The sequence below is a fragment of the Phyllobates terribilis genome, unplaced genomic scaffold (assembly GCF_046119375.1).
Source record: "Phyllobates terribilis strain yellow unplaced genomic scaffold, ASM4611937v1 Scaffold_335__1_contigs__length_2066515, whole genome shotgun sequence".
Lineage (NCBI taxonomy): Eukaryota > Metazoa > Chordata > Amphibia > Anura > Dendrobatidae > Phyllobates > Phyllobates terribilis.
Genome location: NW_027363095.1, coordinates 1,625,722 through 1,640,653, shown reverse-complemented (window position 1 = coordinate 1,640,653; position 14,932 = coordinate 1,625,722).

Below are 14,932 nucleotides of genomic sequence, written 5' to 3'. Positions count from 1 at the left end.
GCGGATCACGTGACTGGCTCCCGATCATGTGACTCATCATGTGGTCGTGAACACACGTCATCTACACCAGCCCCTTGGATGACTTGGCCTCGGGATTTTGGATTGGCTACATTAAACGCTCATGTTCCGGGTTCAATTTAATACATGGCCTTTTACTATTGGTGGTCCTGGCTGATATTTAACCCCTTTACAACCTATGATGTACAGGTACGTCATAGGTCGCTTCCCCCTTTTTAATGCAGACTCCGGTGCTGAGCCTGCATCTTTTCCCACACATGACCACTGATCTGATCAGCTGTCATGTGCCCCTAACAACCGTGGGTGGAATCGCGATTGGGTTTCTGATGTGTTCCCGTCTGGGGGCCTACTGCTTTAATTAAAATATTTCCCCCCTTCCCTGATGAAGGCTGTATGCCAATTGGCGGGTTGGGACCTGGCGCCATGTAAAGGGGTCTGAATACTTTCCCCACCCGTTGTATATATCAGCATTACCCACGGACACACTGTCGAATGTGATTGGGATATAGCACAACACATAAGTCAGTTTGTGGCAACCTCCCCCCTTTTTTTCCTTCTCACCAGCACTGGGATCATATCTCCGCGAGCGCATCACTTTAAAATAGACACTTTTTGATTATCCACTTTATTTTAACCCTTTTTATTTTTAATTTCAGCACAGTTAAACACATGTATTTCCTCTTCATTTTACAATAAATATGCAAGTATATAACTTGATACATGGTATTTTGACATGTGACTGTACATACCCCTCCCTCTGCTCTAAGCGTCTTTTTATAATTTTTCTCTATTGAAATCATGTACGTCTGTATTATCTTGTTAGTTATGTATGGCTGTACTGAAGAAGGAGCCAGTGGACTCTGAAACGCGTCGACAATAAACCTACAATTTTATCATACCACTAATTGTGTCATATTCCACTTCCAATCCTGCTACATAAATCTACCGTCTCATGGAAGCTGCTGCATCTGGTTTTCAGGCTCTATAACAGTTTTGTCTCACACAGCCTCATAAGATGAGTGGTTCTACCTTTAATTATCAACCTTTTAACGTGGATAAGAAGACCCTATAGCACTTTTACATATCTTTACAATTTGTCAATAACACATATAGTTTCTCCCTGTCTTAGTTATTTTTAATGGTCAACAAAATACGATTTTCCAGTAATTCATATTTCACACTCTAGGTATGATAATGGCTTCTCTGTGTGGGATTTTTGATGTTTAAAGGGATTGTCCACTACTTGGACAACCCCTTCTCATTCCTCATGCTTGGTTCTGTTAAAATAAAAACACCTAAACTAATCTCCCATGCCGCCACTGTTCCAGCGGCATCGGCAATTGCATTCCCGGGGCTCATGTGAGGTTGTTACGTCTTATGAGCCCTGCGCCCAATCAGCGCTTGTGTCACTGTCCCCACCTTCGCACTAATCGAACATCCCGAGTAAGTCAGAAAGCAGCCGCAGCCCTGGCTTCCTGTTGATGTTCAATACATTCAAAGATGGGGAGAGTGAAGCTGATTGGGCACAGGGCTCGTGTGATGTAACAAGCCTATGTGAGTCCCGGGAACGTAAGTGCTGACACCGCTGGAACAGCAGAGGCATGGAACGGGAGATTGAGTGCTTTTATTTTTTTAAACTTAATTTGTTTTATTAAACAATTTTATAAACAATTACACATTGCATTTGGTAATAGAAAGCATCCAGAGACATCACATCAACACAGATTTACATCTCTTACATCGATGAGAACACATTAAAATTAACTGGTCGGATGGGTTATTGCATGCGTATAAATAATTTCTTTGTCCTGAGGATGTCGCATCTTTTGGATTTATATAAAAAGGAGAAAAAAAGGGTATTTACCTAATTAGGATACAATCCAAACTTTGAACCCTCAACCACAACTTATCAAACTTGTGCTGTCTTTATCCTTTCCATGCTCAGATTGACTCTCATCGTAATATATATGGATCTAAATGTCTGCCCCTATAAGCAAACTCTTTGTCACTTATAACTTGTGGTTTTCTATTTATTCTCACACCCCTTTCAAATTTACTCTCCCAGCTCAAACCCTTTGCCTAAGTAGATTCCGTAAGACATGAAGAATTCCAATAGTCCCATATTTTGGAAAATTTTAATGGACAACCTCTGTTTTGGTATACTATCTTTTCGAATGGGATGATGGAGATAACCAGTGCGATCCAAGATCGCAATGTTGGCTGTGTATTGCCCATCCATCTCAGTGACAACAATTTCCTGGCCAAAAATAAGGTTTCTCTAAAAAAAAATCTTAATATAATGATCCCAGCCATCATCCTCCATTACCCAAAAAGGCAAATCAGAGGATCACATGGAATGGGGATGGATACTAAGGAAGATAATAAAGAGGTTCCTGCCAGAAGGACCTAATAATGGAGCAGTCCCAAATTAAATGAACAAAGTCAGCATCTATGGTATGACATCGTAAACATTCTGAATTAGAGGAACGTCCCATTTGATATAGTCTGAGGGGTGTGAGGTATGACTGATGAATAATATATAGCTGAATCAGCTTATTATTGATGGAGGGGGAGACAAAGAACGGGGTCTCCAAAACTTCCTCCCATTCCTCCTCCCCCATATTCGGAATTAGAAGTCTCCACTTATTTTTTGTAAAGGGTTCCGATCTAAGCCTGTTGATAGCAAGTATGTATACAAGCTGGATATAAGACCTTGTGGACCTTGAGAATTAAGTATTCCTATTAAGGGAAATGAGGAAATAGTTTGATTTATTTCTAAATTTTGTAAGTGAGATCTGAGCCCAGTTCTAAGTTGATGGTACCTGAAGAATTGAGATCTTGGAATTTTGAATTTATTTTGCACCCGTTCAAATGACATCAGTATAGACCTTTCATAAATGTCTTTTAACAAATAGACCCCACTAGCTATCCAAAAGGGGGCAGATGGATGTTCCACTAATGTCGCAAAGCACGGATTCCCCCATATAGGTATTTCAGCTATAACATGTGTAAAGTCAATTCTTTTCTTTGCCTGTTTCCATACCGTTCTCGCCAATCTATGTAGGGGTAACAACTTAATGACAGTGGATTTATTAAATTCTAAAAAACCCAGTAAACAACCTGTGCCTAAAACGTGTGCCAAGTGGTTCTCAGAATTCGGTAACTGGGAGTCAGGCATCCAACTACGGATCGCTTTTACTTGACCTGCTAAATAATATAGATGGAAGTCAGGCAGAGCTGCTCCTCCCATAGCTTTAGGCCTTTGAAGGGTAGATAACCTGAGTTTAGGTCTGGAGTTCCCCCAAATAAATGTGGACATCAAAGAGTAAGGCTGCGTGCCCACAAAGCATTTTCCAAGCGTTTATGCTGCGGAATTTACGCAGCGTAAACTCTTGGGAAACGCTTGGTAATTCGTCCCCCATGGTCCCCAATGACAAGCCGCAATGTCAATGCCCATGCTGCGGATTTTTCCGCAGCATTTATGCTACGCTCAAAAATCCGCAGCATGTCCATTAATTTTGCGGACACACAGCATAATCGCCGCCATTGACTTGCATTGGACCGCTTTACAGCAGCATCACTGCATCTGCACAAGCGGATATCACACGGTTCAATGTGCGGATGGTACCCAGGTCTGGAGAAGATGAGACTCTCATCCAGACCTGGGTACCATAGAAACTGTAAAAAAAGAATTTAAAATAAAAAAGATTATAATTACCTTCCGATATCCTCCCGGTGTTTTCTCCCCTCCGTCTGGTCTGCTCTATGGGTCGCGGTGTTGAAGGACCTGCCATGACATCATTGAGTCATGTGAACTGTCACATGACTCAATGACGTCACCGCAGGTCCTAAAACACCGAGAGGACATCGGAAGGTAAGTATAATCTTTTTTTTTTATTATTTTTTACCCTTCTTATTCTTTTTTTTAAAACTATTACTTGGTCACACTATATAAATTGTAACATACCTGGCGGCGTCCTTGCATAGTGGTCCATCTCCCACTGTGCAGGAGCGCGCACTTGATCTCCTGTCCAGAATGTCTCTCTGGCTTCCCTCCATGCTGTCTTGTTTGTGTCTGTGTCTGTTTCTGCTGCTTAAGGGCGGCGCCCGATCACTTCCTGCCTTTTGTACCTGCTGTGGGTCACGCCCCTTGTGCGTCCTCAGCCTATCGCTGTCTGTCTCTTGGTATATAGCTCAGCAGCTCCCTTCTATCCCTGCCTGAGCATATGTGTTTCTTTCAGTGTGTGCTTGCACTCTGAAGGTGCCAGGTCCGTTCCTGTTTCCCTGTCTGCCTTTCCTGGAGGCTGTATTTCCAGGCCTGTCTGAACTAAGTCCTGTATTTCTCCTGCCTTGCGGTGTCAGCTCCCGTGTCTGAACTGTGTCCTGTATGTCTCCTGCTTTACGGTATTAGTTCCCGTGTCTGAACTAAGTCCTGTATGTCTCCTGCTTTACGGTATTAGTTCCCGTGTCTGAACTAAGTCCTGTATGTCTCCTGCCTTGCGGTGTCAGCTCCCGTGTCTGAACTGTGTCCTGTATGTCTCCTGCTTTACGGTATTAGTTCCCGTGTCTGAACTGTGTCCTGTATGTCTCCTGCTTTACGGTATTAGTTCCCGTGTCTGAACTAAGTCCTGTATGTCTCCTGCTTTACGGTATTAGTTCCCGTGTCTGAACTAAGTCCTGTATTTCTCCTGCCTTGCGGTGTCAGCTCCCGTGTCTAAACTGTGTCCTGTATGTCTCCTGCTTTGCGGTATTAGTTCCCGTGTCTGAACTTAGTCTTTTCTGTGTTCTCTTGTCTGTCCTGTCTGAACTCGCTCCTAGCTTGTTCCTCCCGCCTTCTAGGGGCCGATTACCTAGACCCGCTCCTGTATCCCGCTGCAGTGTCGGTCTCCTCCGTACACTCAGTTCCAGTCTGAACTCTCTCCTATCCTTTACCTGTTTTGTCTATGTCCATTCCCTTCCTTTTCCTGCAGAGTCTGAACTCGTACCTAACTCCTGCCAGTTGTCTCTGTACTTCCGTTTGTGAGTTTGTGGTCCACTCGCTACTTCACTGCAAGTACCCTGTGGGTGTCTGGCTCTGTCTTTCCCTTCCTGTCTGTTCCGTGTGAACAGAGTCCTGTCCTGCCCTGCTTCTGCCCGCTGCTCCGGCAGTCCTGTCCTGCCCTGCTTCTGCCCGCTGCTCCGGCAGTCCTGTCCTGCCCTGCCTGTACCCCTCTGCCTGTAATGTTCCTGAGTCCCAGTGTGTACTGGGCCCTATCCTGCCTGTATTGTTCCTGAGTCCCAGTGTGTACTGGGCCCTATCTTGCCTGTATTGTTCCTGTGTCCCGGTGTGTACTGGGTTCTATCCCGCCTGTGTTCCTACCTGCTAGTGCCTCCTGTCTGCACTCTAGCTGTGCTTGCCTTTACCCCCCTGCCTGCATACCCGCCTGCCTGCATACCAGTCGTGCCTGCCTATACCCTCCAGTCTGTGTGCCAGCCTACCAGCCTGTTCCTGTATTCCCTGTGTGGGTCAACAGCCGTGTCCGGGGTCTGTCCTGGAGTAGCACCTGGTCCCTCTGCTCGGTTCCTCCTTGGTGCACTGGCGTCGTATGCCGTCGTGCGACCCTGGTCGGATCGGGTGAATACTTAGTCACGCCCCTCCAGGCATACACTCTCCGGCACGGTCCAGTGGAATCACTATCAATCCCGCGCACACGCCGCTTAGCCCGGGCGTGTGCATAACAGCATGCTCAGGCCATGGTTCCCGTTGAGCCCCACGGCCTTCGCTCTCTGAGAAGTTTCCAGCGAAGACTTGCATTAAAATAAATAAATAAATTTTTTTTTTCCCTTAGCTGAGTTCCAGGCGAATTACGCACCGTCCAGATGGATCTTTCAGCTCTCGTTCCTGCGGATCCGCCACGTTACTATGGGGATCCAAGACAGTGTCGTGCATTTGTGGAGCAATGCATGCTACACTTTAAGGCCTACCCTCTTTATTTTCCTTCCGATTGGGCTAAAGTGGCCTTTATTATGTCTTACCTGGCGGGGGATGCCTTGGAATGGATCAACCCCCTATATGAGACACAGGATCCGATCCTCCGGGACCTAATGGCCTTCCTGGTGGCCTTTCTAATGGTCTTCGATGATCCTAACCCGGAGGCTCCTGCTGAAGCTTCACTTCCCAATATCCCGGAGCAGCCCCAATGGGTAATGTGTGTGGGTAGCGTAATAGTTCTCCAGCCCAATGAGACTACTGCCCACCCAGAATCCTCACAGGGTGACTACGCTTTCCGGAATACTTCTCCCAACCTCAAGAGGCAGTCCAGACGTGCTAGACTTAGAGGCAAGCAGTCACGCCTGGGTCTGTCCTCCCTGAGACCTCCTGAACCCTTCGGGGTGCTACCTGGTAACGAAAGGACAGAGACTCTCCTATACTCTGTACCTGATACCTCGCTCGCTTCGTCCAGTGAGTCCAACCTGGTGTACTCCGAAGCAGAGGTTACTCCCGAGTCTCTACACCCCTCCGACCAGGCGGAGGACCTCCAGTTGTGTTTAGAACCCTTCGGGGTGCCACCTGGTGGTGAATGGACAGAGACTTTCCTATACTCGGTACCCGATACCTCGCCTGCTTCCTCCAGTGAGTCCGACCTAGTGTTCTCCGAAGCAGAAGTTACTCCCGAGTCTCTACACCCCTCCGACCAGGCGGAGGACCTCCAGTTGTGTTTAGAACCCTTCGGGGTGCCACCTGGTGGTGAATGGACAGAGACTTTCCTATTTCCTGTACCTGATACCTCGCCTGCTTCCTCCAGTGAGTCCGACCTAGTGTTCTCCGAAGCAGAAGTTACTCCCGAGTCTCTACACCCCTCCGACCAGGCGGAGGACCTCCAGTTGTGTTTAGAACCCTTCGGGGTGCCACCTGGTGGTGAATGGACAGAGACTTTCCTATTTCCTGTACCTGATACCTCGCCTGCTTCCTCCAGTGAGTCCGACCTAGTGTTCTCCGAAGCAGAAGTTACTCCCGAGTCTCTACACCCCTCCGACCAGGCGGAGGACCTCCAGTTGTGTTTAGAACCCTTCGGGGTGCCACCTGGTGGTGAATGGACAGAGACTTTCCTATTTCCTGTACCTGATACCTCGCCTGCTTCCTCCAGTGAGTCCGACCTAGTGTACTCTGAAGCAGATGTTTTCTCTGAGCCTCAGTACTCTTCTGACCCGGCGGAGGACCTCCAGTTGTTTCCTGAATCCTCCGGGGTACCACCAGATAACAAAGAGACAGTGACTTTTCCTCATTATGTACCTGATAACCCGTCTATTTCTTCCTGTGAGCTTGACAAGATGTACCTCGAAGCAGAGATTACCCTCAAGTCTCTGTCCCCCTCCAACCCAGTGAACGACTGGTCCTCGAATTCCCTGCGGAAGATTCTGGCAGGCCTGAAGAAGAGGGGGCGTAAGGGGGGAGGTACTGTAACATACCTGGCGGCGTCCTTGCATAGTGGTCCATCTCCCACTGTGCAGGAGCGCGCACTTGATCTCCTGTCCAGAATGTCTCTCTGGCTTCCCTCCATGCTGTCTTGTTTGTGTCTGTGTCTGTTTCTGCTGCTTAAGGGCGGCGCCCGATCACTTCCTGCCTTTTGTACCTGCTGTGGGTCACGCCCCTTGTGCGTCCTCAGCCTATCGCTGTCTGTCTCTTGGTATATAGCTCAGCAGCTCCCTTCTATCCCTGCCTGAGCATATGTGTTTCTTTCAGTGTGTGCTTGCACTCTGAAGGTGCCAGGTCCGTTCCTGTTTCCCTGTCTGCCTTTCCTGGAGGCTGTATTTCCAGGCCTGTCTGAACTAAGTCCTGTATTTCTCCTGCCTTGCGGTGTCAGCTCCCGTGTCTGAACTGTGTCCTGTATGTCTCCTGCTTTACGGTATTAGTTCCCGTGTCTGAACTAAGTCCTGTATGTCTCCTGCTTTACGGTATTAGTTCCCGTGTCTGAACTAAGTCCTGTATGTCTCCTGCCTTGCGGTGTCAGCTCCCGTGTCTGAACTGTGTCCTGTATGTCTCCTGCTTTACGGTATTAGTTCCCGTGTCTGAACTGTGTCCTGTATGTCTCCTGCTTTACGGTATTAGTTCCCGTGTCTGAACTAAGTCCTGTATGTCTCCTGCTTTACGGTATTAGTTCCCGTGTCTGAACTAAGTCCTGTATTTCTCCTGCCTTGCGGTGTCAGCTCCCGTGTCTAAACTGTGTCCTGTATGTCTCCTGCTTTGCGGTATTAGTTCCCGTGTCTGAACTTAGTCTTTTCTGTGTTCTCTTGTCTGTCCTGTCTGAACTCGCTCCTAGCTTGTTCCTCCCGCCTTCTAGGGGCCGATTACCTAGACCCGCTCCTGTATCCCGCTGCAGTGTCGGTCTCCTCCGTACACTCAGTTCCAGTCTGAACTCTCTCCTATCCTTTACCTGTTTTGTCTATGTCCATTCCCTTCCTTTTCCTGCAGAGTCTGAACTCGTACCTAACTCCTGCCAGTTGTCTCTGTACTTCCGTTTGTGAGTTTGTGGTCCACTCGCTACTTCACTGCAAGTACCCTGTGGGTGTCTGGCTCTGTCTTTCCCTTCCTGTCTGTTCCGTGTGAACAGAGTCCTGTCCTGCCCTGCTTCTGCCCGCTGCTCCGGCAGTCCTGTCCTGCCCTGCTTCTGCCCGCTGCTCCGGCAGTCCTGTCCTGCCCTGCCTGTACCCCTCTGCCTGTAATGTTCCTGAGTCCCAGTGTGTACTGGGCCCTATCCTGCCTGTATTGTTCCTGAGTCCCAGTGTGTACTGGGCCCTATCTTGCCTGTATTGTTCCTGTGTCCCGGTGTGTACTGGGTTCTATCCCGCCTGTGTTCCTACCTGCTAGTGCCTCCTGTCTGCACTCTAGCTGTGCTTGCCTTTACCCCCCTGCCTGCATACCCGCCTGCCTGCATACCAGTCGTGCCTGCCTATACCCTCCAGTCTGTGTGCCAGCCTACCAGCCTGTTCCTGTATTCCCTGTGTGGGTCAACAGCCGTGTCCGGGGTCTGTCCTGGAGTAGCACCTGGTCCCTCTGCTCGGTTCCTCCTTGGTGCACTGGCGTCGTATGCCGTCGTGCGACCCTGGTCGGATCGGGTGAATACTTAGTCACGCCCCTCCAGGCATACACTCTCCGGCACGGTCCAGTGGAATCACTACCAATCACACGCACACGCCGCTTAGCCCGGGCGTGTGCATAACATAAATCCATGCCGGTTTCATGGATTTATATAGTGTGAACCAGTTGTCAAGCACTTTTCCAAGTGATGCTAAAATCGCTTGGAAAAGTGCTTGATTACCCGCATACAGAAATGAATGCAAAAAACGCTTGACAAACGCTTCTACCTGGCAGGAAAAATGCATGTAAAAACCGCATGCGTTTTTCCTGCCAGGGAGAAGCGGAAAAAATATGCAGCATTTCTGCATCGTGGGCACATAGCCTTAAGAGATGTGAAGAATTTTTTAGGGACCAGTACTGCACTATGTTGTAATATATAATTAAATTTAGGGAGTAAGGTCATCTTAATTAAGTTAATCCTTCCTGACACTGATAGCGGTAATCTCCCCCACAAGGAAAATTTACATTTAGCGTATTCTAATAAAGGGAGAGTATTACTCAAGAGGTCTCTCTATCTATTTCTAACAATCATAATTCCCAAGTATTTGAAACATGACACTACAGGTAAAGGAGATAACGCTTCCAAATCAGCATTCGGAGTGGGCGACAGAGACATAAGAGAAGACTTTTCCCAATTTATAAAGAGACCCAAATATTCACTAAATTTATCAATGGTAGATATAACATATGGAAGAGTATTTTTAACCTTTTCCATAAAAATGATCATGTCATCTGTATATAAACCAATTTTATCAGTTCGGTCTGCAATTGTAATTCAACTGATATCCTCAGATGATCGCATTCTTATTGCCAATGCTTCAGTTGCCAGAGCGAATAGAGCCAGAGACAAAAGGGCATCCCTGGCAAGTTCCTCTTTCCAATGAAAAAGATATGGAGGATATATTATTTATCACTATCTTAGCTTTGGGGGCCGCGTACAATATTTGAATCCAGGCCCGAAATTAAGGGCCAAAACCAAATTTCTCTAGGCAAGCAAATAAAAACGTCCGCTCCAGCGAGTCAAAAGCCTTGGCCGCATCCAATGAAGCCAAGGCCCAATCATTTTCCGGTATCAAAGAGCTATATTGAGCTATTGATTGTACCATTCTAATGTTAATTGAAGTATTTTTTCCTGGCATAAAGCCTGTTTGGTCCGGCTGGTCAACCGATAGTATCACCTTATTAAGTTTCATGGCTAGAATTTTTGTAAGAATTTTGTAATCCACGTTTAATAGTGAAATAGGGCGATATGATCCACACTCCAGAGGATCTTTCCCCTCCTTTTTTAGGACAATAATATTGTCATCATAAAAGGATTCAGGCAAGGAACCACTTTGCATCGTCTCTGAGAAAGTCTCTAAAAGGTGCGGCATCAAGACCTTTTGGTATCTATGGTAGAGTTCTAGTGGTAGGCCATCAGGGCCCGGAGCTTTACCCAAAGCCATATGGACCTCATCTGGAATACTGTGTACAGTTTTGGGCACCACATTTTAAAAAAGACATAGACAAACTGGAGCAAGTTCAGAGAAGAGCGACCAGAATGGTGACTGGTCTGCAAACCATGTCCTATGAGGAACGGTTGCAGGATTTGGGAATGTTTAGCTTGCAAAAAAGAAGACTGAGAGGAGACTTAATAGCTGTCTACAAATATGTCAAGGGCTGTCACATTGTAGAAGGATCATCTTTATTCTCATTTGCACAAGGAAAGACTAGAAGCAATGGGATGAAACTAAATGGGAGGAGACACAGATTAGATATTAGAAAAAACTTTTTGACAGTTAGGGTGATTAATGAGTGGAACAGGCTGCCACGAGAGGTGGTGAGTTCCCCTTCAATGGACGTCTTCAAACAGAGGCTGGACAGACATCTGTCTGAGATGATCTAGTGAATCCTGCTTTGAGCAGGGGGTTGGACCAGATGACCCAGGAGGTCCCTTCCAACTCAACCATTCTATGATTCTATGATATCTGCCAGTGCTGCATTTATTTCCTCTAAAGTGATATCTGCATCTAAAAAGGATTGTTGTGTGACACTTAATTTGGGAAAATCAAGATCTGCCAAATAAGTGAGACATTCCAATTTATTATGGGCACTTTGGGATTTATATAATGATTTATAAAAGTTATGAAAATTACTTAGAATGTCTTCTGCCGCAGTAACTATATGGCCCCCTAATGTTCGAATCCTAAGAATAGCACTAGAGTTTGCGGACCATAAAGGCCAACAACTTACTTGATTGGTTCCCCAATTCAAAATATGATTGTCTAGTGAAGAATAGTTTACGTTTAGATTTAGTGTCAACGTTTGTGTATCCAACCTATAGAAGTGTAGCCAGTTTACTCTATTCTCATCAGACGGGTCTGAAACATAAGTCTGTTCACCTTCCTTTAAGCTATGTTCAAACTCGGTATCAACCTGTGAAGTCATTCTCTTGATGTATTAAATAGTGGAGGAGAGGCATCCTCTAGGGTATGCCTTCAGTGTATCCCAAAAAATCTTAATGTTCCTTGGCAACGGATGTACTTCCACGAAACAGTCTATTTGATCCGGTATTCTATCATCAGGACCAATTAATTTTAACCAAAAGGGACTAAAGTTTCCATGTGGGTCTGTCTTTTACCTGGTCAAATTTTAAGCGTTAGTATCACCGGACTATGCTCTGAGATTCCTCTTACCCCATGCTCAATACTATGTACCCACGTTGCGGTATTACTAGAACTGAAAATATAATCTAACCGCGATAACGTAGATTTGGATGAGGAGTGACATGTGTATTCTTTAGTTCCGGGGTGATGTAATCTCCACAATTCTATCCAACCAATACTCTCCATATAGGTTGAAAACAAATTAGAAGATGGTGTTATTGTCGTTCTGGTGTTGTCACCAATACTCAATCTATCTAAATTTTCGTCCATAATCAGGTTGAAATCCCCCATACACAAGACCTGAGCATCCGGGTAGTTTAGTGCGAAGCTTACTGACTTTTGGACAATTATTAGATTAGCAGGAGGTGGGTTTTATATACATAGTATTACATACTCTCTGGAATCAATTATAGCATTTATAAAAACAAATCTTCCCTCTGAATCTCTGCGGGCCTCCCAACTAATGGCCTTATGGATTAAAAGCGAAACTCCTTTTGAATAGCTTGTATGGTAAGAGTGTATTGACCATTGCAGCCAGGGTTTATTTAGCCACCTAGCTGAATCTCTAGTGAGGTGTGTTTCGACCAAAGCCAGGATATGTGGCTGGTAATTTTTGATTTGCAAGAATACTTTAACCCTTTTCTTAGGGGATTTAAGACCTCTTATATTCCATGTCATACATTTCAGTTGCGATGCCATTTACCTAATATAAGAAGATGGGAATAAATATGAGGGATAGAAACAAAAGGCCATTACACTATTACTGCTCATATTCATTATTTCCCGTTTGACGTATCCAATAATTTCCACCCAATGTATATATTTATGGGGCTCACCAGGTTGATCTATCGCCCCTATAGGTCCCAACAAATTATATTGCATGGAGACCAAGCAAAAAGGATTGAGCACTTTGACAGCATTCAACTTGTAAACAACAACCCTAGACACAACCAAAACAAGAAGTAAACTTTTCTTATGACGCTTCCTTTCAGGGAATACCTTCACTGATCCCAGTGTGAGGTATTATGTTGTCTTTGACGATGCAAAGTCTGAACTCCCGCATATGTAAAAGGTGTATCAAATTACATCAAACCCAATATTCAATATAGGAACGGAGGCACAAAGGGTGTCGGTCACCCTTTTCCAGGCTCTGGGTGCAATTGGAGCCACTCCAACGCTTTCTCCGGGGTAGCAAAGAAAGTAGTAGAGTTTCCAGAAACAATTCGGAGATGAGCAGGATAAGCCATTGCATAGATAATCCCTTTGTCTTTAAGTTTCTTCTTTACATCCATAAATTGGGCTCTCTGTTTTTGTAGTTCCACAGAAAAATCAGGGAAAATAGAAATTGCAGAATTGTTGTATTTAATAGAGCCTTTTTGTTGTGCTAATCTCAGGATGGTATCTCTGTCCTTAGAATTCAACAGTCTAGCAAGAAGGGGTCTAGGAGGGGCCCCAGGAGGGGGGGGGGGTTGCTGGAACTCTGTGGGCCCTTTCCACAGCAAAGACCGGGGAGTATTCATCTCCTAGGGTAGATTTAAGCCAATTTTCCAAATAGATTTCAGGATGCTGACCCTCTGTTCATTCTGGTAGGCCAATAATTCGTATATTATTTCTTCGCATTCGATTTTCTAGGTCATCAGCTTTTTGGCGCCAGGCGTTTATGGATCCAGCCACTTTGGTCAACTTATTAACAACAGGTGGCAGTTTATCTTCCAGTTCTGATACCCTTGTCTCAGCGTCAGTGACACGTTTCTTCATAGTTTGCATGTCTTGGCGGAGTAGGCCCACATCTGAAAGAACCTCCTCTATCTTTCCGGTCAGAGAGTTCTTGCAAGTGGATATAGCTTCTAAAAGTTGGTCAGCAACTTGCTTCAAAGTCATTTCTTCGTGTCACTCCGCCTCCTCCTCATCAGATACATTACTCTTACGTTGATCCGTTGTTTTATGTGACAAGGATGTTGGCCCCTTCCTCAATCGAGAATTTTCCTGGGGTCCCCGCTGGCAAAGTCTTTCAATTTATTTTCTATACTAGAGTTTTTCCCTCGGCTCATTTTGTAACGTTATAGGCAGAATATATTGTATTATGTTTACTCCAATTGTATATTATGCAGATTTATTATGTAGAGGTCAGTGTCTGGACAATGCTGCCACCTGGTATCTTTACTGCAGCGGTGCCTCAGTAATATCTTTTATAAATTATATGCCGGTTTCAGTAGAAAACATATGTTATTTCCAATAATAAAAGTTGAAGGAAATAGTGGTTTCTGGTTGCTTTGTATATTGTTTCAGTCACTCTGTGTACCATATATGAATGCAAGGAACTAAATATAGGCTGAGAGTCTCATGCCCCAGGGTTTACACTTCCCCTTGCAGAGTTAGGATGTGGCTGCTGTGTTTCCCTCCTTCAGATATTCCAATGGCCCCTAGACAGGCCGCGGGACCGGGTTGTCCGGTACACTCACCGCTGCACCTCTCCAGAAGCCTGTCGCTCCTCAGGCCTTTCAGAGGGAGACCGACTGCCAGCATATATTTTCAGTGGCTCCTGTGAACTGCACCACGTGCAGAGCCCTCAAGATGACCGCCGCTACTCAGAGAGTTTACTCTGCCGGGGTCCACAGAGCGCGCCGGACCGGAGCCCTCTCCATAGCAGCTCCTCAGAAGCCCAGCCGCTCCCCGCTTCTCCGGAGCTGTGCTGCAGGGCACAGAAATGAAAATCAGGGTCTGGTGAGTATAGGATTATGAGCTGGATAGCGGGAGCTCAAATCTCCTGCGTCCTCTCAGCTCCTCAGAATCGCCACGCCCCGAGTGCTTTTATTTTTAACAAGGCCAAACACGAGAAATGACAAGGGGTTGTCCTAGTATTGCTCCACCTCTTTAACAAGAAAAAAATTTCAACTAACACATTTCTAACATTCTGAACATGAAAAAGGCTTCTCCCCTTTGTGAGTTCTTTGATGTTTATTAAGAGTTGATTTCCGTGTAAAACATTTCCCACATTCTGAACAGGAAAAAGGCTTCTCCTGTGTGTGAGTTCTCTGGTGCTTAACCAAATCTGATTTCTGGTTAAAACATTTCCCAGATTCTAAACAGGAAAAAGGCTTCTCCCCTGTGTGAATTCTTATATACATAGTTACATACATAGTTTATAAGG